The sequence below is a fragment of the Ambystoma mexicanum genome, chromosome 1q (assembly GCF_040938575.1).
Source record: "Ambystoma mexicanum isolate Mex_15411 chromosome 1q, UKY_AmexF1_1, whole genome shotgun sequence".
Classification (NCBI taxonomy): Eukaryota; Metazoa; Chordata; class Amphibia; order Caudata; family Ambystomatidae; genus Ambystoma; species Ambystoma mexicanum.
Window position 1 is genome coordinate 263138191 of NC_090922.1, and position 23699 is coordinate 263161889.

A 23699-nucleotide genomic window follows, 5' to 3' on the forward strand; every position below is an offset into this window, starting at 1 on the left:
AACTGATCACAGTAGCCAAGTGAGCACTCAACCTGATGAGCTATCTTACCAGAGATGTCTCCTTAAACGAGCGCACACCGAAAGGTTGTTGTGATGCCTTGACTCTGGGAGTTACATTTCTTATTAATGTAGCATCTATTATTCCAGTGCTTAGAAGCAGGATGAATGCGTCATGGCACAGTTCCTATACACAAAATATTGACAGATTTTGTATTAATAACGACTATAGTGGAAAGGAGATGGTGATGCGTAGATATCATACTTGTTTTTTTTTACTGCACAACTGATCAAGCAGCATATGGTAGTGTGAATGGCTAGTTAACTCTCATCAGTTTTGAAATTCAAATTTCAGAAGGGTCAAATCAGCCCTTTATCCTTAAACACCAGCCCTTCTCTAGAGCCTCGCCTCTGCAAACATGGCCCAGTAATGAAAGCCAACGCATGTGAAATGATGAACGTTTCTAGTAGGGGGGAGTGTGGAGGAAATGTCACCCTGCAGCTCACACCAATTGTAATGTGCACACATTCTGGCTGATTAAAAAGAGCGGGCGCCGCCCCACTGTGATACTTCGGACAGTTTCTGCATGATGCATGGGACTAGGCCCTGGCTCCCTGCACTGTGCACTGTAGGTGGGGGGTGCCGAGGGGCAAGAGGCCTGGCATTATGAAAGTGGCATCAGTGCCCCCTTTGGCACCTCCCTAGGGACTCACTGTAATTGTACTATATGTTCCATGTCAAACCTGCGTCAGGCACATTTACAGTTACAAAATCGAAAAATATATTTAAGGTTTTGTAAAGGTTTACAATTATTTATTTTTTTAAGCATACAATGTTAAACAAAAATCCTTTGTTTCGCCGCCAATATCCGAGGGGCAAAATAAAAAAAGTAAATTGCTGTGCAGACATTCCTTAAAAAGTCCATGCAATGTAAAAAAAGAATAATGTAACGTAAGAAATTGATTTCCTTTTATTTTGCCACATTCCCACCCACTTCCTAGTTACTTTTTGTTCAAGTTCGAGGCCTGTTTCGAAAGAATACTTGGCCCAAACTGGAAGCAGCCTCAGTAGCACAGTAAGGTGGAGCAAGTAGCATCTGGTGCTTTATACATCTCCAGCAGAAATGGATGTCTTGTTTTCAAAGTTTACCAGCTCAGTCAATGTTGCTAAAGAAAAAGCACCTTTTCAGTAAATAAATAAAAAAAAGTTTTGCAGAGGAACAGTGACATACTGGCACATAGGAATGAATATGTGCCTCAAACACACCTACATCAGAAGATTTCTGCCAGTGAAGGATATTTCAAACACTTTCAAATCTCTTGAAAATTGCTTAAATTACTTGAAACTCAGGAACCAGACTTTAAATCCAAAAGTGGAAACTGTCAGTGTGCCTGTTTCTGAGTTTTCAATAATTATAATCCCCACCCCCAGTCAATGCAGACAGGTTTATTGCATCTGGCTGTTTTGAGATGGCCCAGTAATAGTTTCTTTTCTGAAAATATGTTTTTAACATTTTGCAGTGTGCTGCCAATGCTTAAAGGCATTGTTGCTACACAATACATCAATGCAATTTCATAGGAAAGAGATAGCATACAGTAAACTGGTAAAAAGTGAATGAAGATTATGGTTAGAAAAACCAGTCAATTAAGCAAACCAAACTGTAATAGCTGGAAGGTTCTGAATCAATCATAACCACGGGCATAGAGCTAGGCAACCCTCCAGACCATCGTTCTCCATGATGCCAAGCCATTTATAAAAGTGGGAAAAAACCATATGCAAATCAGGCTTTACACCACCTCAAAAAAAGAAGTCCAGCAGGAACTAGGTCACATCCCTTCTGCACAAGCAACCCCAGACAGTGCCTTCATGGTTTACATACTATCTTACTGATATATCTTAACAACTGTAGCGACCAGACAACCCGGTTTCACCAAAGACTTTTTGCCCTCTCTCTCCAGCGTCACAAGAGATTTTAACATTAAAAAAAGTGCAGCGTTTTTTTAAGGAATCGGTGGATTTTTTGGTGGGAAACAGATGGATTATCGCACCATTTGTGACGCAGCAGACCTGGCACTACAGGACTTAAGGCAGGACAGCTTGGCTTACCAGGATTCCAGAGACAAATCCGGGCTTTTTAAATGATACTGCATGATTTTGCTTCTTCTTTGGTATTTGTTTAAACTCTAGCTTGATAGATAGAACCCACACTCACTCCTGCTGCTTATGCCACAAAAGGATTCCTTCCTAGACTTGCTCACAGTAACTCAACATTTTCTACTTCTAATCAACAGGAGAAGCTGGTAGGCCCGATACGCTTAGGCCAGGGAAGGAGCCTCAAGGGAAACCGGGGAGGGAAAATCGGGGAAGGGAGACTCGGAGCCTAGGCGTAACACTACTGAGGGCCATCAAGTGAACAGGGGTAATGCACCAGACCCTCCCCAATAAATAACAGACAACACCCGTAGGGTATCGAGAAAGATGACTAACTGTTCCCTGCCGATTCCCATTAAACACATCACCTAGATAGAAATAGGGCTTGTACTAAGAAATCAGGCAGCTTAACGAATTCTGGAAAAGTTTAGGCATCATGACCCCTGAGGTGATAATCAAGGTAAAACCTTGAAAGGGCAACTAGGGGAGACAAAGATCACGACTGCCACAGGTGACGCAGTTAGATGAATTTCAGGGGTAGGAAATGTGACGCACTTAGACGGATTTCAGGGGTGGGAATTGTGATGCATATGGATGGATGTCAGGGTTAGGGAATCAGACGTGCTAAGGTAGATTTCAGGAGTAGGAAAAGTGATGCACTTAGATGGATTTCCAGGGGCGCAGGGGGGGTGGGGTTGACACACTCTGATTGATTCCTGAGGTGGCAGGTGTGACGCACTTTTATGGATTTCAGGGGTGGGAAGTGTGGAACACTTGGATGGATTTCCAGGACTTTCACCAACAGTCCATACTAATAAACTCACACCTCTGCATATACCTCTCAAACTCTGGACATAACACAACCAGACCTCTACAGCACCATTGTCTTCACATACTTCACAACAACACAACAACAAAACAAACCACACATAATCTCGCACAACAGCACATGGTGGCCAACCTCCTAAATTCACATTTAGGCTCATTGAACAGTGTTTCCGAAATGAAGCTGCCAACAGCACAACACCGCTCTCTTGCTCTTTTCCCGCTCAACCCTGACCATACACCCTCCCTCCTTGCATTACAGATCCGCCTGAGCGCCGTGAGAGCACACAAGTGGGATCGGTGCACGTTATGAAAACCTGTAACATTAACATTTAATCCTTATACCGCAGGGCTCCTTTATTTTAGGGCTGCATGTTTGGGTCACTGACTGCAGAGAATACTTGCTCTTCGACTTATGCTCCGGAATAGGTGCTTTCATGCAGCCACTCAGCTCCAAGTCGTGATGGCCCTTCTCGCTGGGACTACAAGGCAAAAACGGAATGACCCAATCATTCATCCTGCATCATTCCATTCATCAGTAATTAGACGGGTATGATTAGCCCTCAACAAACCCCACCACATGCCCACTCCCTAACACCTGCACGCACTATTAAACGGTAGTCCTATTTCCATGTTTGCTTGTTGCCTGCTCCGTTTTTAATTTTGAATATCTGGTCACCGTACACACTTGAGGAGCACGCCGATAAAACTCTTGTATAAGGCGTTGATGGCAGCGGTGGCCAGCTCCCAACCCTTTTAGGCCATTGGCTGAAAACAGCAGATTTCATTTTGGACGGGTGAGACCTAATGTGGCAATAAGACCCGAGGTGGCGGGCCAATACCGCCCCAGGTAATGCCCGGGGCCGTAGTTAACGAAGACCCGGGCATTACCGTGGGGATGTATTGGCCCGCCGCCGAGGGTCTTATTGCCATTAGTACCCCGGCCCGTTAGACCGGGGTACTAATTGCTTTTTTTTTCCTGTCCCGAAACGTTTCGGAACAGAAAGAAAAAAAAACCACCAAGAAAATGGCCGACGCCATGGAAAGGGAAAACGGAGTCCATTTTCCCTTTCCATGGCGGCCATCGGGAGGGAACGCGCTGGGAACACAAGTGTTCCCAGCGCGTCCGCTCCCGAAAAAGGATTAAAAAAAAGTTAAGTGGGGTTGGGAGGGCGGGAGAGGGGAAAAAAAAAACGTACCTGCGTCCCCAGCGAGGGACGAGGGAAGCCCCCAGTCGTGTGGAGGCGCAGAGCGGGGATGGCCCCGCTCCGAGTCTCCACACGGCTGGAGGCTTCCCTCATCCCCCGTTGGGGATGCAGGAACAAGAAGGTAAGTTGGGGGGGGGGGCGGTGGGAGGGAAGGGAATAAAGAAAAAAGACTTACCCGAGTCCCTGGCGGGGAGCGAAGGCAGCCTCTCAGCCGTGGGGAGGCTCGGAGCGGGGATGGCCCCGTTTCGAGCCTCCTCATTGGCGGAGGGGCTGCCACGCCCCTCGCCGGGAACAGAGTAGCCGGCACGCATGGCGTAACTGGGAATACCGTGCGGTATGGCTTGTAAATGAGCCAATCACCACACAGTATTCCCTTTGCGCCGCGCGTGCCGGGTACTAATTAGCGTGAATGGACGTGTAAGGAGCTTTGCAGGTGAGAGAAATGATTCCAAGGCGGTGGGCGGGGTAGACTAACCTTTATGGAACTCTGGAGATTTACTAGTAGGCCTCTGCACACTGGTCCTCTTTTGTGCGCGAACCTTTTTTATTTGCAAATGTTCTCTTGGGAAAAGGCTTGGGTTTGCTGAAAATGTGTAATATGGGGCCACTTTGAACATTAACGGGGTCCCTTGATTTCCACTCCACCCCTGAAAGCCTGCCCAAAGCGTGTGCGTTGAAAGCTGTGTCTCGCAGGTGAGGTCTAGTAGGAAGCGGCCGCGATCCATTTTTTTGCATGCCCTTGAACCTCGCGCACCCGGAGCAGCAAACTGACCTCTCCCCTGGACCCTACTAGCGCTGGCGCTGAGGCTGTAGGTACCATGGCGGCCCAATTGCACAGCGCAGAAACAGGCGTAATCATCCAGAAGCACAGCTGCCAGCACTCGATGCTGGCTGAACATATGCAGAGCACCATTTTTCCATTTTCAATAGAACTGCTAAAAATGCTCACACTTGAGTTACCGTGACGTTACACTTCCAGCACTTCCGAAGGTCGCAGCAATACCGATAAAAGCAGCAGCCCAGCTGACGTAAGCGTCTCTGAGAAGGGACCCCTCTTGCCCTGGGTGTAGGCAGATCTCGGCTTTTCCCGCTCAGCTCTGCCCCCGCCGCGCGTTGGCCAACGTGTGAGCCGGGAACCATGCGGCCCGCCAAGAATATCCTGTGAAAAACCACGATCGACGTCACCGGCAAAACAAAACAAAAAAAGTATCTGCGGGGGCCCGATGCATTCTTCGCAATGTTACTGTGACCGTTGAGATTGGCTTTTCAGTTAAAAACGTATTTGAAATTGTCACGGCTCGCGGAGCTCAATGTTTCTTTTCACAGCAGAGCGTGCCTCAAAGGTTGAACACCCTCCCAGAATTTAACTTGGGTCGTTCCCAGAGGTCAGTAAAGGTACGAAAAATAAAAAAAAATACATGGCACTGTGTTTATGTTAGTGATGGGGCAGTACGTTCTGTGATTCACGTCCTCTCACTATGATGTGCTTTCCAGGAACGACAGTGTCCAAATGATTTCTTAAAGTTATATATTCCCAAATCTCGGATATATTTTTTCGAACTGTTCTGTTGTTAGGATATACTCGCATCTGTTCAGTTTTTGAATCCCACCACTCTGGGTTTAGAAATTCTACAACCTCTAAAGGCCTTGGTTCACCGATTCCCAGAACAACTAGAGTAAATAAGCAACAGGAAGGATTTTGTGCTTACAGCAACAACCACCTTGCTCACAAGGGGTTATGTACACGTACTGTATATACAATGAAGTAAAGTCACAATATAATTCATAGAATGATCTAACAGGTAGCCTGCATATTAGTACACAGAAGCCTACTGATAAAGTCCCTAACGGAGTCTACTTCTGACATAAATACTTACTGATATTACATGGCCTGCGGCAGTGACCATGTAGTTATGGTTAAGTTGCTAATCCCATAAGAAGAGCACTTTTTGGGCGGCTTATAACTTCGCTCCCCCTGGACGAATCCTCACCAAACTGCAAAAAAAAAAAGTATATGGCCCACTCTGAATTTTTTTGAAAAGTTTGGTGAGGTTTGGTCCAGGGGGGGCAAAGTTATACAGGGGGTCCCAACATTTATTTTTTTCCCATTGACATAATGGGATGAGGGTGATGAGGACGGGATGGAATATGGCTGCAAGAAGCAAAAAAAGGGCGCTTTTTGCCGCGAAAGCCCACGAACAGTTCGGATGTTCGCGAACAGTCCTGAGAAGTTCGGGGACACTTCGGATGTTTGGGGCCGGTTTTTGGATGGCTTATAACTTTGGCGCTACTTAATGAAAATGCATGATATTCTGCAATTATATTCCTGACCTGATCCCGAATGAGTTTGCAAAGTTTAGTGGGATTCTGTGAAGAGGTGGCAAAACTAGAAGGGGGATCCCAAAATTATGTAAAGGCTTATAAATGAGGTGCCATTTGACGAATCTACACTTAATTTGGCAAACTGATAATACATATAGATATAAATGTTTTTGCGAAGTTTGCTAGGATTTTGTCAAGAGGGAGCAGAATTAGAGGGGGGGTCCCAAAATATTGTAAAGGCTTATAAATGTGGTGCCATTTGACAAATCTATACAAAGGTTTACTAAAGGATTATAGTTCTATATATATATATATATATATATATATATGTTTTCGTAAAGTCTGAATGGATTTTGTCAAGTGGGGCTAAGTTATATGACGATTATATGTGCATACATTTGACACTTTTGAAAAAATAAAACATTGGTGGATTTCCAGCAAACTTGTGTAAGGAGCAATGGCAAGGACCGGAAAGCATGGTTTTGCAAATGTGCCCGTGTTTTATTTTTTGACAAGTGTCATAATGTAGGTACAAAAAATAGTGATATGCCTTTGTTGACTGAGGTGTAGCCTGTGGTCATGGGCAGTGGCCAGATTGTCCAGGTCATGGAATAAGGTCATGATCCGGACAATCTGGCTACTGGCCATGACCACGAGGGACAACCTATGCAGTTAAAGTGTCGATGTCCACCTGGGACAGGCTTTGTGGTGAAGTTATTCGAAATTGGGATAGATTTGAAAGGGAAGAAAAATTTGCTCGTGGTAATAAGGTCATAGGGTTCTCTTTTCACCTTCTACAGGCTTCCATGGAAAGCGAAGAGGGGCCCTGATGGAACCCTGCCTTCCCTTTCCATGGTGGCCATCTTGGAAACAGGCTTCCATGGAAAGTGAAGAGCGGTCCTGTATGGAATCCTGCCTTCCCTTTCGATGGTGGCCATCTTGAAAAAGGATTTTCGTCCCGGTGTAGGGAGAAAAATCCTTTTTTACAGCACCCGGGGTTACCGGTTTGGGAACCTAGGGTGCTAATGGCCTTCATCCCTCATTACAGGGGCTGGAATGGGGGGATAATGGTCCAGAGACCTCATTATCCACCCTTGCTTCGCTTGGGCTGATAACTTGGGCTGCCGGGGAGGTATCCACCGTTGCAGCCCTGGAACAGAGGATGAACGCCACAATATTTCCATTAGCATAACACAAAATGCAAATGGAAAGGTTGGAAAATCTTATTGAGTCTATGTACTTTAGTGAGAAATATAAAGTAGATGGAGTCTATACGTTTTTCTTTTTAGTTCTATTTTTTAACTGTGAAAGGTGGTTCCGAAAGGAACATTTTCTTTTGTTGTTTTTGGATGTATTTTTTTTTTTGGCACCAGAGCTAAGAGGAAATAAGGGAAGAGGCACCAAACACTAATATGGAGGGGTAGGTGGACAGGGGAAAATTTTGAGCGTGTGTTATTTCTAAGGTAGTGTGGGATGTTTTTACCCATGCCTACAAGCCCTACCATAAAACTGTGCAGTACTGGCATGGAAAACATCATGATGGCCAGAACTCCCCAGAGAGTGCACAGGGAAAACATGAAGAATAGGCTGCCACCCATTTTTGCCTATGTTGTGAGCACAGGAGGGCACTGCCTAAAATCACCATTGGGCTACACACACAGTAGCCGGAAACCATTGGGAATGGCAATGCTGATTGCCAAAAAAGCAACTCAGAACTGTGGGGAATTCATTTTCTTAATCCCAAAAATGGTTGCATTACCAGTACTCACCACTATCAGAAAGCCGGCGTTTTAAAACCACCAGACTTTTGTGTAAAACTGCACAAATGAAACAAAACCAGACCACGGAAAGACTTGCTAAGAGGTGGAAGAATGTAAAACCATATTCTGAAATGACTTGAAGGAAGTAATTATTTAATGTATAGGTACAAATTGTCGGTTTGATTTCAATGTAGAAAACTGGGAACAAAAAGTGACATTTAGCTGAAAGCTGGCTTAGTGAAACTGGATTCTGCCTGACAACTACCCCCGACAGGAGAAACCTGTTCAACCACTCTTCCCAGGCCTAGCTGCATCCTGCTGCCCCTTGCCAAAAGGAGTCGTCACCTCTCTGATTAGATTAGGGGTGGAGCACCTGGGAACTGGAAAGAACAGAACAATGCAACTTCCTTGACTCAGGCAAATGTTATATTGGGGGTGTCGTAAAATAGCTTCCTCGTGGGAGAAACTGGGGGGCTGCTGTGCCTCTGGCTTGGGGGAACAAGCTGGCTTGGGGGAAGCGGATAAACCAGTTATTCCACCCTGTGATGGGGGAAGCCACACCCCTTTTTGACCAGGGCATAATTTAAAAAAGATAGATAACTCATAGTGCGGACCTGTCAGAATTATGTAAGTAATATCATTATTTTTGTGATTTTTCTGTGAACATTTTGAGAGGCGTTAGGACCCTCTGGTGTATTCTGGGGGTTGCTAGCGGAAAATAGGGTCTCACTCCAAATGTATGCATGTTAAAAATCTGACACTTCATCAATTAATGTCCATACTCCTTGCGCACATGTGTGTAATTTTGGGTAAATGTCTGATATTCCAAAACCAGTTAAAAAGCACAAAATGTTGTCATTTTTGAATGCAAGCCCCCAGGAAGATCAGAGGCGGACAAGCATGGACCATAAGGAATATATAATGTGTACATGTAATTTCAACAAATTGTATATCTGGGAAAGATGTATTTGAATCAAATATAGATTTGTGGGCAAACTGACCAGGGGAGGATCCTCTGAACCATAAACAGACCTCATCATGATGACAATCCATTTCCTTCCCCCAATCATGGGAGAGGGGAGAATTGGGCCAATGACAAGTAGAGAGGGGCAGGCTTAGCTAGGCCCAGGCACACACCCATTTTCAAACCACATAAAAAGAGACTGCTGGGACAGGTAGAGACATTCAATTCCATTTGCTGGTGTGCATGCTGACCGACGACTTCACATCCAGAGATCCAGACTTCAAATCCATCAATCTCCAAAGACCAGAACTTTACTTCAGAACTTAAAGCAAGGGCCTAAACCCACAAACTGAGAACTCTTCTCAGCAGGCCTCGGCAACCTTAAAATCATTTGCATACTATTCCACAGCCGGGCGAGCTGTTTGAATTCTTTTGCCAAGAACAATTGACAGAGACCAGACCAGAGATCCAGAGTGACCCAGACCGCTGTGAGCAGAACCAGAGAGCTGACCCAGATCACTGTGAAGTGCCGAGACCAGAACCGGAGTCCAGTCCAAAACCTGACCAGATCCGTGGCGAGGCCTATTTCAAATTTATATTGTGAGTACCTAGCAGAACTGTGCAGAACCAATCTCTTAGTTAAAATAATCTAATCCAAACTATTTTAACCTAAGTAGAACTGCCTCCTAGAAATCGTGTCATCTGTCAATTCTGCAGCTGCAAGCTGTCACCTGTCATTTTGAGTTTTACTTTAAATCCGAAAATCTAGCTTTATTAAATCGTCCGTATCTCTGGAACCGTTTGTGCTAGGAACGTGGGTTAACTTTCCTCTGAAAGCTTAGAATCTCAGCTTTCCAACGGACCTAGAACCGACATGCTACTCCTTATACTTTTGCCGTAATCGCGATTCACGCACTCGCAAATTTTGCCGCGATTTGGCCCGATTTCTTTACCTGTAAAAAGATAGCAGCTTTTTGCTTTCCTTTGCTAAACATTTGTTTGCCTCTTAATAACCATCCCTTTGAACCATCGCTAAAGTGAGCCTGAGCTCATCCCAAGTATCTCTCACTCACCTTGAACCTCCTATAGGGAATTAAAAGCATTTTCAGCATATTTCTCACTTCATTGCCACCACATTCAAAGCACTTGGGCCTGTGTTTTAAAACTCACACCTGTTTTCTCTAAGCTTGCTGGGGTGGGAATTGAATTTCGTATTGTATTTGATTGCATTCCTGAGAACTGTGTGTGTTACTTCCATCTCCTTGCATTGCATATAGGGGGGGGGGAATTGCCACCAGGGGAAAAGTGAACATATGATATCTTGTGAAACCATATTAGTTAGTTTCTGTACTGCATTTTCATTCAACATTGCATCCATTCGGAACCATAAAAGTATTTTCGCTGCCTTCTCCATCCTACACCAACTCCTCATTGATTATAAAGAAGTGTGCTAGTGTCAGATTACCCATTGTTGATTAACATTATATTTATAAGGGCGATATCGATTATTAATTTATTATAAAAGCATGGTATCTATATTTTGTTTTATTTCTCAAATAAACCTTTTAAACTTGCAAAACAGAACTACTTATTGGCTCAGTGGGGTCAGGGGGATTCTAAGAGAGGGGTGTTATATAGGGGTAGTCATCCAGAACTCATGAACTGGACATAAAGATATATCAATAAGGGTTTCCATTCAGTATCCCAGACTAGGCATTGACTTAGCTGTAGTGTTGAATTGAATCCTCTTACAGTAGGGAGCAGTGTTTCTCATGCTCCTTGATTAAAGCAGTGGTGGTGGCTCTTGGGGAGGAGGGATGGCAACAGCTGATGCCATTTTAAGATAAATAGCAGTTTTGCTAAAAGTATGTACTGTGTACTAGATTGTTAATGGATAATGAGTAGGTATAGGTGTTGGAGCTGTGCAAGGGAAGTTTTGAAGTTGAAAGTTCCTAGGTCAGTAGAAAATGCAGTTCCGAACTGTCCACGAAGCACAGATCTTATCGTTAAGTGCGGACAGGTTCTCGGACACGTCATCATGCCGCACGCCAGCGTATGGTCATGTGGCACTGTCCGGAAGGTCTGCAATCAAGTCAGATTTTCGTATACGTTCACGGATGCAAAACTAGTTGAAATAGTTGCAAAAAGTGTATAGAAGTGTTAAAAATTATTCTAGAAGGTGGGAAATGGAAGAGTTTTAAGGTGACACTTTGTAAATTGGACACAAATATTGCTATATTGGGTAAGTATGATATTAGTAAGTTGTAGGAAAATAGCACGCACTGGTAAAAACCCATGAAATTCAATGAATAAACTTTGTTAAGGGGACGTTATGGTTACAAGTAAAATTAAAAAAAAACTGAAATTCGCCAGTTATGGTAAGCTAAGCAACCATAACTCATGCCAGCACCGTGCACTGCTAAGACTAACACCCAGGACATCAAAGATGACATCACAAATATCATTGATGACATCACTGATGACATCACATGTGCATTTAATTTTCATACAAGTGTTTGTGAATGTAATGTTGACAAAAAAGTATCAGGGATTATCGGGAGATGTGTAATAAACTACATACTTCATTACGCAGTGTAGTGTTCTAAAGAACATTCCATTGTAGTGTTCTTTCTAGTACAGGAACCTACTCATACAGAAATGTAGGTATTGGCTGCAGCATTCACCATAGAGGTGCAATATTTGTAATTTTCCAAAGCTATGTAATAAAACGGTGAATGTTTCTGTATCAGAATTATCGATACTGTGAAACATGTACTAAGTAGATAATAATGTATCACTTACTCCATATTTCTACTAATACACACAAAACATAAATAGACTACAATGCATACAAATATGGGGCTTATATATGGAGAGTAAATTAAGCAAACAAGAGGCAGTATCATTAGCAACTGTGTATAATCTACATGATTGTGTTCACACACAAAAATGATTGCTGTGTTTCAGGCCTGCTTCTCCCCCTATATATGTACATCAGAAGATGCGATTAAATTCTAAGGAAGGTAGTGCAAGAACATGTGAGAATAGCAACATCTATAAATGTAATACCTTTTGAATGTTAAGTTTCTGACTGTCAGTAAATAAAACCACCTGGCCTAGATATGGCAGTGAACAAAAAAGAAGGGGCTAGACATGTGATGTCAGTGATGTCATCAATGATATTTGTGATGTCATCTTTGATTTCCTGGGTGTTAGTCTTAGCAGTGCACGGTGGTGGCGCGAGTCATGGTTGCTTAGCTTAACATATCTGGCTAATTTCAGGGGTTTTCCGATTTTACTTATAACCATAACATATATATATTCACTGAAGCAACTTTAGTTAAAGTGTAGTTAAATTGAGCAGATTTAAAGCTACAAAACCCTTGAAATTCAGTGGATGTGGGAAGTCCTAACCAGCTTAACTCAGCGCGTTCCCGTTGCAAAGCCCATGAACACATACATATTATAAGACAAGGGAGTAACAATGAGACACAGAATTGCATTATGGGGGAAAGCAACAGGAAGGCGCTGTGTTACAATAGTCATTACTTAATTTAAAGGTTTTTGTTATACCATAGTTTTTGTTATGGGCCACAAGCCGTGGCCACTGTACATGTTCACCAATAGCTTTCTCTTGGACCCACTAGGTGGCCAGAGGATTCGGCTGTGTCCACTATACATGTCTATCGGGCCCACTAGTCAGGGCCTTTGGCCTGGTCAGTTAGCACGGCCTTTGGCTGTGCACACTGTATCATTTCAAAAGACTACCTTTCTTTCCCGCTCACTAGCCATGGCATTCGCCCATGACCACTGGTCTCGACCATGGGTCGTGGCCCCTTTACATGTTTACCCCAATAGCTTTCTCCCGGTCCCACTAGCCATGGCCTTCGGTCATGCCAAGTGCCCGCATCCTTTAGCCGTGGCCACTCTACATATTGCTCCAACAGCTTTCCTATACGGGCCCACTATTCATGGCCATCGGTAGCCACACCACTAAGTTTCTTTTGGGCACACTAGCCATGGCCTTTAGCTGTGCCCCTTGACATGTTGCCCACTAGGTTTCATTGGGGCCCACTAGCCATGGCCCTTGGCCATGGCCACTTTCCATATTGCACCATTCAGTTCCCTAAAGTAACCCAGTAGCTATAGCCTTCCCTCATTAACACCCATCTCACTGTAGCTGTGAAATTTCCCTTTTTTTGTCTTAATCTCATGTTAAATGTTAAAGGTATTTGTACCGCGCACCGTCGCCAACTGAGTTGGTCCCCAGGCGCTCTGGCGGATCTGTAAATGAGAAGGTGGGACGGGTTAGTAGGTGAAGTGGGAGTAGGATATAGAGAGGAGTGGTGTTCTGTTGGCAGCTTCAACTCAGTATACAACGGGTGCTGAGCTTTGGTGCGAGTATTGGGTTGATGCCAGTTTCTCGCGTGCTGTTGGTGTTGCTTATGTGTTGTTGCGGTGTTGTGAAGTGTGTGCGGGTTGTTGTGCGAGAGAGGGTTGTGTGAGATCTTTGAGTGAGATAAGTTTGCAGAAATGCTGAGTTTTTTTGTTAGTCGGTTGTATGAAGGTTAGCAGAAGTTCAGAAATCTATCCGAGTGTGGCATTTGCCAGTCCTCCCAATTTCATCAGGGTGGGCAAAAGGGCTACGCCTGGCAGGGTTTGGTTTGTGTGGGGTGCTCCCTGTGCTGTTCTAATGCGCTTTGCAAGTGTTCTGATTGCTTCTCGCCGTTCTATTCTAGCCAGTTCTGTAGGTGTTCTAATGCTGATGGATTGATTAATGTGGGTTGATTGTTTATTCTCCTGGGGTGCTGGGGCTGGTGTAGCAGACTCCTCTCAAACTTTCTATCTGAATGCATCTGCCGGTTTGGATATGGTACGTCCGGGAGGAAGTGGGTGAGTCATTTAGGCTCTCATCCGGGACTGAGTATGTAATCAGTCTCTGGAGGTCTCCTTTTGTGGCTATATCCCATGATTTCTTATGGTCTGTCGTGTGGTCGGTTCTTTGGGTTCAGTGTTTGTCCATTTGAGAGTGGCCGAGGTTGGCATTATTTTCGTTGTTGTTTTAATGGGGTGCGCATTTATAGTGCATCGCTGTTGTGGTTATGCTGTGAAGAGCCATGATTTTAGGAGTTTCCTGAATGCTAGGTGGTTTGTTGTGATAACCGCAGTTATCCGTATGCGCACACAAATAACTGCGGTTATCTGTCAAAAGTGTGCATACCCTCCCATGCCCTTACCAAGTGCCCCCCTTCGTGTGACATGCTCCCCCCACTCCTCTTTAGTTCTTTTTGCTCCCTAGGCCTCCCCCATTACCCCCAACATTTGTCCTTTTGTCTGACACACTTTCATTCCGGATCTAGTTTTATATCAGAACCACCGTTATCCCGCCGCGCCGGATAACACTGGTTATTCAAAAACATTTGAGCTCTGAACTTGGTTTCCCCGCCACCAACTCCCCAATTTCACATGGTGTCCTCTTGCCCTCCTCCCCACCTCTAGCCTGATGTCATTTCATCCTTTTTCCTCCTCCAAATGGCATTTTTTCCACTTTTCTTTTCGGCAAACCTCAGTTATACCTTTATAGCCGCAAAATGCACTGTGGGACACATATATAGCTATAATTTTGGGAGAAGGGGGTACCCCCTTTTCTGTCAAATATTTTAACTACTGGACGGAATAACCCCAGACCCCTCCAAGAAATGTTATTAGCCTCTCTGCTGCAAAGCACTCCACTCTTTTTCAGACTTCCTGCTGACTCACTCGCTCCTTCCTTCATGCTGGCTGCCTATCTTCCATCCAGGCCTGGTGCACTTTCAACAATCTCGGCCTCAATGCTAGCAACATTGAGATCCTTCCATTTAGGACCCCTGCTCCCTCCTTCTTCCCTTCTCTCTGGCCTCCCACTTTGGGATCTCCCCCTGCTCCTTCCTCTGAAGCCAGAAACCTTGGAGTCATCTTCGACTACTCTCTCTCCTTCCTCCCTCACACTAGGGATATTGCTAAGAAGTCTCACTTTCAACTCTTCCGTCTCAAAGGAATTCTCCCTTTCCCCTAGAAGCTCAATATCTCCCTGGCCCTGATTCTCTCTAGGCTTGACTATTGCAACACCCTCCTCCTCAACCTACCTTCTTCCACTCTGCGACCCCTTCAGCTAATACAGAATAGAGCAGCAAGACTTATCCTTGGCCTTAAGCCCAGGGACCGCATCTCTCCTGCCCTAAAAAAGTCTCCACTGGCTCCTGGTTGCTACATAGAACAAATTCAAATACCTTGAAATCATCCACAAGGCTGTCTGGGGCCGGGGACCGCACTATCTGCAACTCTCCCTTACAAAATACTCTCCTTCTAGGCCTCTTCGTTCCTCTGGCACAAACTCTGTGTGTAAAGTGTTTCGCTAAACAGAGAGCAGGAGGTGGGTCACTTTCCTCAGTCGGATCCCTCCTATAGAACAGACTCCACCTCCCTCTGCGTCTTAAGCAGGACCTTCTTAAGTTATGAAAGCACCTTAAGACTTTCATCTTTTCCTCCTCCCTCCCTTCTTCCCTCCTCTGCAAATCTCACAGTTTCTGTGATTGGGGTCTTCGACCTTTATGCATCATTGGGACCCCTGAGCACTCACACCCAATCTCCCCAGCTTCTGTCTACCCTCAGCACTTGACTCGGCACACCCTCCGCACTGGGCACTTGCACTTTTCCACCCAACACGGCTTCTAGCCGCATAACACTTACCTTACCTTGCACTTCATCTGTGTCTCACCCTCGAGCACGGACACCCCAGCACCTACCCCACTGACCTCTCCCTTGCTGCACTTGCACGTTCTGAATACTCACAAGGCATAGTGGGTTTGGCCGTCCCTTCCCCCGTTGTATTTCTTGTATATTTAATTGTACTGCAATCCCATGTTCCCTCTCTGTTGCCCTGTGGGCGCTTTGAAACAGAATGTATTTGCTGTATAAGCACCTAACAAGCAAACAATAAATAAAGGTTTTAAGTAGCAGAGCGCACCCCGTTCTCAGTCGAAAATTAAAAGCTACTGGATGGATTTACCCAAAACTAGTCAAGGCATTTAAGTCAATGCTTTGTGCCCAAATTGCTTCTTATTTGGTCAAAAGCTCCAAAGCGGTTTTCACACTACAGCTGCTAAAAAACATCACCTTTTCTTTATAAGAAAATTAATAGGAATAGTCTGAAAAATGCGTTTTTATCTTTTCTTTATAATCTTTGAATTTTTTGATGAATTGTTCCCAAAAGGTCCAGTTTGGGGGCACTCAGGGGTCCTGAACAAACCCTTGGTTTAGAAAATGTCCTCCAAATCCATCCAGCAAGTTAAAAGTTATTAGCCTCTGTGGAGGGTCAGAAGAAGGAGACCGATCCGGTACTTCCATTTGAACTGGCGTTTAATAAAACAAAACATGACAAAATGCCAGTCTTTCCTTAAGGTACCGGCTTCCCTACCTAACTAGAGGGCTCATCAGTCGTCTGTGACTCCAGAATAAAACCTGTCTACCATCCAAAAGCTAAACTAATATGACCTTACGACTTATGCTAACAACTAAGGTACAGGACAATGACTCCCCTTCTCCTGTGGATGGATTTCTCAGCCACTTTCTTCAATAAGGTATTTTTAAATAGTTCTTCGTAATGTCTCTTATCAATTCGTACAGTTTTTTCAATTGGACTCTGCCCTTTTCTTGTTTCCCATGTGGTTATCGACTCCTTGAGAAGTTAGGTATTTGGTATTTTTCTGCTCTTGGTTTCTCATACACCTTATAAAGAATTTTGTCTTTCAATGTCGAAATGTTATATTGGTAAGTGTCAATTGGTTTCTCCTCATTAATATTGTTTAGCTCCTGTTTATTCTGTTCACTCTTCTTCCACTCTTTTTGACTACTCTGATGAGTAAGGAATTCCCAATACAGATCTATAGACTTTTTACTTCTTTGTGTCTCACTGGGACGAGTATGAGTAGGCTTTTTGTTATTGTCGTATCGCTCACTGAAACCAGTATGTGTAGGCCAATTGTTATATACGTCTTTCCTACTGGGACAATAATGCCAGTAATGATATTCACTCTTCTTCTTAACTTGGGTATTACTGATACAAGTAACAACGTCCCGATGAAGAGTCTGCTTTTGACTATCACTGTGCTGAGTATTAACAGTGACTTTGTTACTTTCAGCTCCCCGCCCAGGTCTCCCGCTCTCGCTGTTACCAGGTTCTGTTGGGGATCACGTCACCAGGTTTGTCGTTTGCACGGGTTATAGCGTATTCCCCTCCCTAGCCTCACAAGGAAAGGATCCCCCTCGGAGAAGTGACCAAATCCCGCAATTCATCACACCTCTCTCAGCCTCTCTACTGCAAAGCACCAAGACCATATAACAGTCTTAAGGAGCATGGGGCACCCTATTTTAGAAACAAATGGATGGACCTACCACAAACCAGTCAAGGAAATTAAGTCAATGCGTTGTGCCTGCATTGTTTCTTATTTGGTACAAATCTCCAAAGCTATTTTCACGCTACAGCACGTTTTCTCTATGGGAAAATGAATGCGAGTAGACTAAAAACAGCATTTCTATGTTTTCTTAATACCTGTCATTTTCAGATGAATTGTTCTATCCAGCAAGTATGCACGGTCTCATTTACATCCATTCAACCTTGCAGTCAATGGGGAACATTAATATTTAATAATAAATTTAATAATAAATGGTCAGTGGCAGCAGAGTCTGCTCAAGGGTGAGTGATAGTCATTACACCAATCACATGTTTTCTAGCCTCTCAAATCTTCAAGACTACAATAAATACACCCAAAACCTGACTCTCGAGGAAGTGCAAGCGCTGTTCATAAACAAACAAAAGTTACATTTGTAAATGAAATAGAAACTCAGCAAAACCTGTCCCTGTGATAATCCAGATGGGTATTTAACTTTATTTAGCGCTACAAACATGGTTCTTCCAACATCTAGGCAGAGTGATTATTATACCTCTGTTGATACCTAGTTTACCGACCTCTGAAGGATGTTAGGCATTAAGATAGCTCAGCTGGTTGAGCGCTCGTTGCTGCAATTAGTGCGTGATCTGTAGGTTGCAGGTTACAATCCTGGTCAACTCAGCCTTTCATCCTTTCGAGGTCGATAAAGGAGTACCAACTTTGGTTTGGTGATAATTGTGATAAATATGTTCTATGTACAGGGTTTGCCAAAAGCGCGATAAATAACCATTTGACCATGAGATTAGGTATAGAACTTAGCATGGAGTCACTGCCTCTGCAATGTTGTATCATAACATTGGCATACCATTTAGTAGTAATAGCTCCGGGAAATTAGGACTTTAATTAAACATAAAAAGACAATTCTGCTATCGAACCACAAAACACACAATACAATTCATGTTTGCTTTAGTATGTAATTGATTAGGTGTTTGTGTTTTCAACATTTAAATATATACAGGAGAGATCAAATGGCCAGACCTTAGAGAAATAATGAAAGGTGTATTCTGTCACAATGCAGAAAGTTGCCGCATGGTAATGATTTCCATACAGATTTTGCACACATTGGCTGGATGTCACATACATTTTCCTATCTCGCAAAGGAGAAAGGTCATATTTACTCTCTTGAAATCACATTTGGTCTCAACGTTTAAAAATAGGGAGTAAAATACTCCCACCTCAAAATCTTATCTGGAGCACTGCACTCAGAGGTAACTTGCAACATCACGTTTACTAACGGTAGGGGGGATTTTATTCCTTATACTACAAGGTCACCACTCCTTACCATTTAACACTTGGTCTGTTGCTTGCTGTAATGCAAGAAGTTTTCTATTCGTTCATGCACATGTGTGTCTAGTTGGGGAAAAGAAACCACTAACATGCAGCTGGAAATGTGTTGCATACTATATAAGACATTATATATATATATTTTTTTTAATTTTATTTGTTTATTGGGTTTTTTAACAAAACATAGCAAGCATATTGCATGCTTTCCCAACTGGCCCCCGCTCCTCCTATAACCCCCCATTCACCCAGTACACTAGTGAGCCGTTATGCTTTGATTCAGTTTTATCATGAGATTCCCAACAGACGTATCTTGTGTGGGCAATATTGTTCGGTAAAGTCTCCTTGTAAAAAGTTCTAAATCGCCCCCCATTCCTGCGAGAATGTGGCCTGTTCCCCTTGTCTTGCGTATGTTACCCATTCCAGGGATACAAAGTTCCAAAGCTTACCAAGCCATTCTGTGATTGTCAGAGGGTCTGTAGTTTCCATTTTTGGGCGATGACCTGCATAGCCGCCATGTATAGGATGTTGAACGTCTTTCTCGTGTGTTTAGGCCAGAGCCTATTGTCCGGTTCTGCTATGCCCAAAAGGATTTCGCACTTTGCACGTTGTGCCACCACCCCGAATATTACCCTTACATTCTCGTTAACCTCTTCCAAGAATGGCTGTAACTTTGGGCAGGCCACCACACATGCAATCAGTCACCCCTATGCCCACAATTTCTCCAGCAGGAGGCCTGTATGGCCCGGTTCATTTTGTGTAATCTCTCAGAGGTGTAGTGCCACTGAAACATACATTTAAACCAAAACCCCCTAATCTCTAACAATCTTGTTATGCAGGTAATATCCACCCAGAGACTTGACCAGTTGTCCTCTGTGAGTGTGCACCCCAGTGTGTCTTCCCATCTTGACTGGTAGGATATTTCTGCCTGTTGATTGGTGTCAGTAAGGAGTTTATAGAGCTGAGAGATCAGCTGTTTGTCCCCAGGGTTTGATGTGAGAAATTCCTCGAAAGGTGTAAGGGGTCACAATGCAGCTGTCCTGTTGGACGGGGCCAGTAGCCAGTGGTTACTTGATAGTATGGGATGTGTTTGGATTCCTGCAGACCCAGCTCATCTTTGCATATTATAAAGGATTTGATATCCTCCCCCGGAAATATGTCCCGGAATTTCGTGCAGCCTGTAGCTTTCCACTGTAGGAATGTTTGGGTTTCTAGACCTGAGAAAACTGTGGGTTCTCAAATAGGGGTTTAGAGGGGGATAGGAATGATGTAAGATGCATTAGTTTTGCTGCTTGGTCCCATGCATCTTCCACCACCCTTGTGATGTTGCTATGGTAAGTTAGGGGTCGATCAGGTCTAGGAAGCCATAATTCTTCTCCCATACGTGGCCCTACTACCGCCCATTCCATCTGTAGTCATCTTTTGTCCGTCTCTTCTCCAAACCAATCCATAATTACCCTTAGTTGTAAGGCCCGATAATATTCCGGAAGTCTGGGAGGCCCACTCCCCCTCTCCATGATGGTAGCATTAGTGTTGTCAATGCGATCCAGGGGGACTTGTTTGCCCATATATACTTAGACAGCATTTTACGTAATGTGCGAAAAAAGGATGCCGGAATCGAGATCGAGAGAGCCTGGAAAAGATACAGGAGTCGGGTTGGATAACCATTTTAATAGAATTAATTCTTCCCAGCCAGGTCACCGAAAGGGGAGACAATCGATGCAGTTGTGCCTGGATATTCTCTAGAAGAGGGTTGAAATTTGCATCGCACAGTTCCCTCAGTGTACGCGTCACTGCAACTCCCAGTATCTGAATTTTATCTGCCACCCATTTGAGTTGTGTTACTTCTTTAATGCTCATTAGTTCTTTTTGTTTTAGCTATACGTTAAACATTTCAGATGTGGGGACATTAATCTTTAAACCGACCACCTCGTGGAATCTTTCCAGTTCTTGCAGGGCCGCAGGGAGTGAGATAGCTGGATCTGTCAGCATAAGAAGCATTTCATCTGCGCCTGCCATCAATGTGTGTGCTACTCCGCCAAAGAGTATGCCTTTAAGCGCATCTAAATGACGCAGCTGTGATAAAAGCAGTTCAAGGTGCAAGGCATAGAGAAGGGGGGGAAGAGAGGGCAGCCCTGTTTCCTACCTCTCTGAAGGGGGAGCGGGGCGGGAAAGCTGAGCATTAATCAAGAGTCTTGTTGTGGGGTTTACATAATTAGCCTGGATTCTGGCTATGAACCGGGGGGGGGGGGGCAAATCCCAGCCTTTGCAGGGTGTTTAAAGAGGAACGACCGTTCGACACGGTCGAACGCTTTTTCTGCGTCAAGGGATGCTAGCAATGCAGCGTCACCCTTTATATTCACTTTTTCTAATAGATGGCACACCCTCCTGATGTTATCATGCGTTTGGCGACCTTTGATAAACCCTGTGTGATCGGGGTGGATCAGCGTAGGCACCATATGTTCAAGCCTGTTGGCTAGGATTTTGGGGAAGAGAACTATTTTGGCCTTTTCCATGATATCTGTTATTTTGCCATGGCTGAGAAGAGTTAAATAGGGTCGTGAGTCTGGTGGGCAAGGGTCGCGCGGAACTTGGCAGGATACCCATTTGGACCCAGCGACTTGTTCAGCGGAAGGTTTGCTATTACGTTCAACACTTCCTCCCGGGTGATGTCTCCTAACTGTTCCCCATCTACCACTGGTAAGGTTTGTAGAGTTGCAGACTGGAGGTATATTTGTTGCAATAGTGGGTCGGGGCTATCTGACGTGTAAACGGTTGAGTAATACGTGTGGAAGTGATTGATAATTTGTTCCGATGTGGTGAACTGTTTGCCTGTTGGGGCCTCTATTGCCAGAATTGGCTGGGCAGCACGTTTTTGTTTCAACTGCCTGGCTAGGATCTTACCGGCCTTGTTCGCTTTGATATATTATTTATGTTTTAAACAGAGGAAGCTCTTTTTGGACAGTTTGGTATTCATAAAGGTATGGTATGGAAATGTTTATTTGTAAAGGTCGAGTTTATCTTTTACAGACCTAGATTGCCGTTGAAGTGTGGGGCTAGGGCCGATCGCCATGCGTTGCATGATATGCTTTAGGTCAGCTTCCAGCTCTGACTCTGTTTTCCTCCTGAGTTTCATCCTCTGTACTTCCGCTGCGATGAGAACCCCCCCCCCAATAGTGGCATTAAACACGTCCCAAACCACGCCTGGGTTTGTGTCAGTTGCATCGTGTGTTGCAAAGAATTCCAACATTCTCCGCTCTAAATCTTCACAATTGATATGATCTTTTAATAGCGCCGCTGAGAAGGACCAACTCCATAGCCTGGAGTGTGGCTCAGGTATTTCGGAAGTAAGCACAATCGGGGCATGATCTGAGATGGTTCTGGTGTGCGTATCTATCCACGTGATTTTCCCTATCACTGTGGCGGAGGCCCATTTATAGTCTATCCTAGTAAAGGATTTGAGGAAGTGTGAGTAATGCGTGTATATTGGGTCATCACCGCGTCGCGTCCTCCACACATCCCGGAATGTGAGTTGGTTACATTTAGTTTTGAGGGTGCCTGAGGCTGGAGGTTGAGCATATTTCATTTTGGAGCTACAGTCTTTTGTGGGGTCCCACGTGATATTCAGGTATCCCATCAGTATTATCTCTCCTGGGCTAAAGTGTTCTAGCTTTGAGATGATCATCTTCAAGAACCCTTTGTGGCCGTAGTTTGGGGCATAGACTGAGGCGAATGCAAGGGTAATTGGTCCCAGATGAACCGGGAGAAAGAGATATTGGCCTTCATTATCTGCTAGAGATTGGAGAAGTTTCACCTGTGTGCCGGCTTTGAATGCTAGGAGAATACCGGCTCCTTTTCCTTCAGCATTTGCCAGGATAATCTTGGGATATTGGGTGAGCCTCAATTTGTGTTGGTCTTGCCTCCTAATGTGGGTCTCCTGGAGTTCCATTTTTATCTGGCTGATGTATGGTTAGCAGACGGTCTACTTTTCTCCTTATGACTGGTTGATTCAAACCCTGGATGTTAAGCATTGGAGTTTGTGTTGGAGTAGTAATGTTTGTGTTTTGGGGATGGCCCCGCAGAGTACTTGCCTTTGGCTGGTGCATAAGCATGCAGAGTGTACCCCTTGCTCCCATTAAACTATCAAAACAACCTTCCCCTCCCTCTTATCTCCCCCCATCCCCTACTTCCCCCTACTAAACTTGAAGGTCTCTCCCTTCCTCCCCCCCTGGTGTAGGCTACCCTTGTGACTATGACCGCAGACTTTGTCCTTGGAGATAGCCTACTACGTTTGCCAGGGGTGTGTGCAGGGTATCCTAAAACCCCAATGACTATTAAAGTCTGATTCCAAGATCAGACGTACCTTTGCTCAATCTGACTCATGTTATGTTGCTCGGGTTGTGTTGCTATTGTCAATTATGGTTATTTCATTGGCGATGCATCTTTGACAGACGGAGTCTGCGGAAGCATCTGTTCCAGGATGTTTTTGCCATTTCTTTTACGGGTGTGTGCTTTGGTCGTCCATTCCCAGGATCATGGGCCTCGTGGGAGATTTACTCTGGCGTTCGGTGTGGTAGCACTGCCTTCCTGCTCTATCTGTAGGACTCAGGTCCCCTCTTCCTATGTCGTGACCCTGTATTGTTTGCCTTCCCAGGTGAACAGGAGGCCAAATGGGAAGGTCCATCGGTACATTTTATTATG

At 44.5% G+C, this 23699-nt stretch overlaps 1 protein-coding gene across 4 annotated transcripts in view; it reads right to left on the reverse strand.

Moving 5' to 3' along the window:
• Nucleotides 1-23699, reverse strand: part of CMIP (c-Maf inducing protein) — a 726603-nt gene that overhangs the window by 268399 nt on the left and 434505 nt on the right. The gene's annotated exons all lie outside the window — the stretch shown is intronic.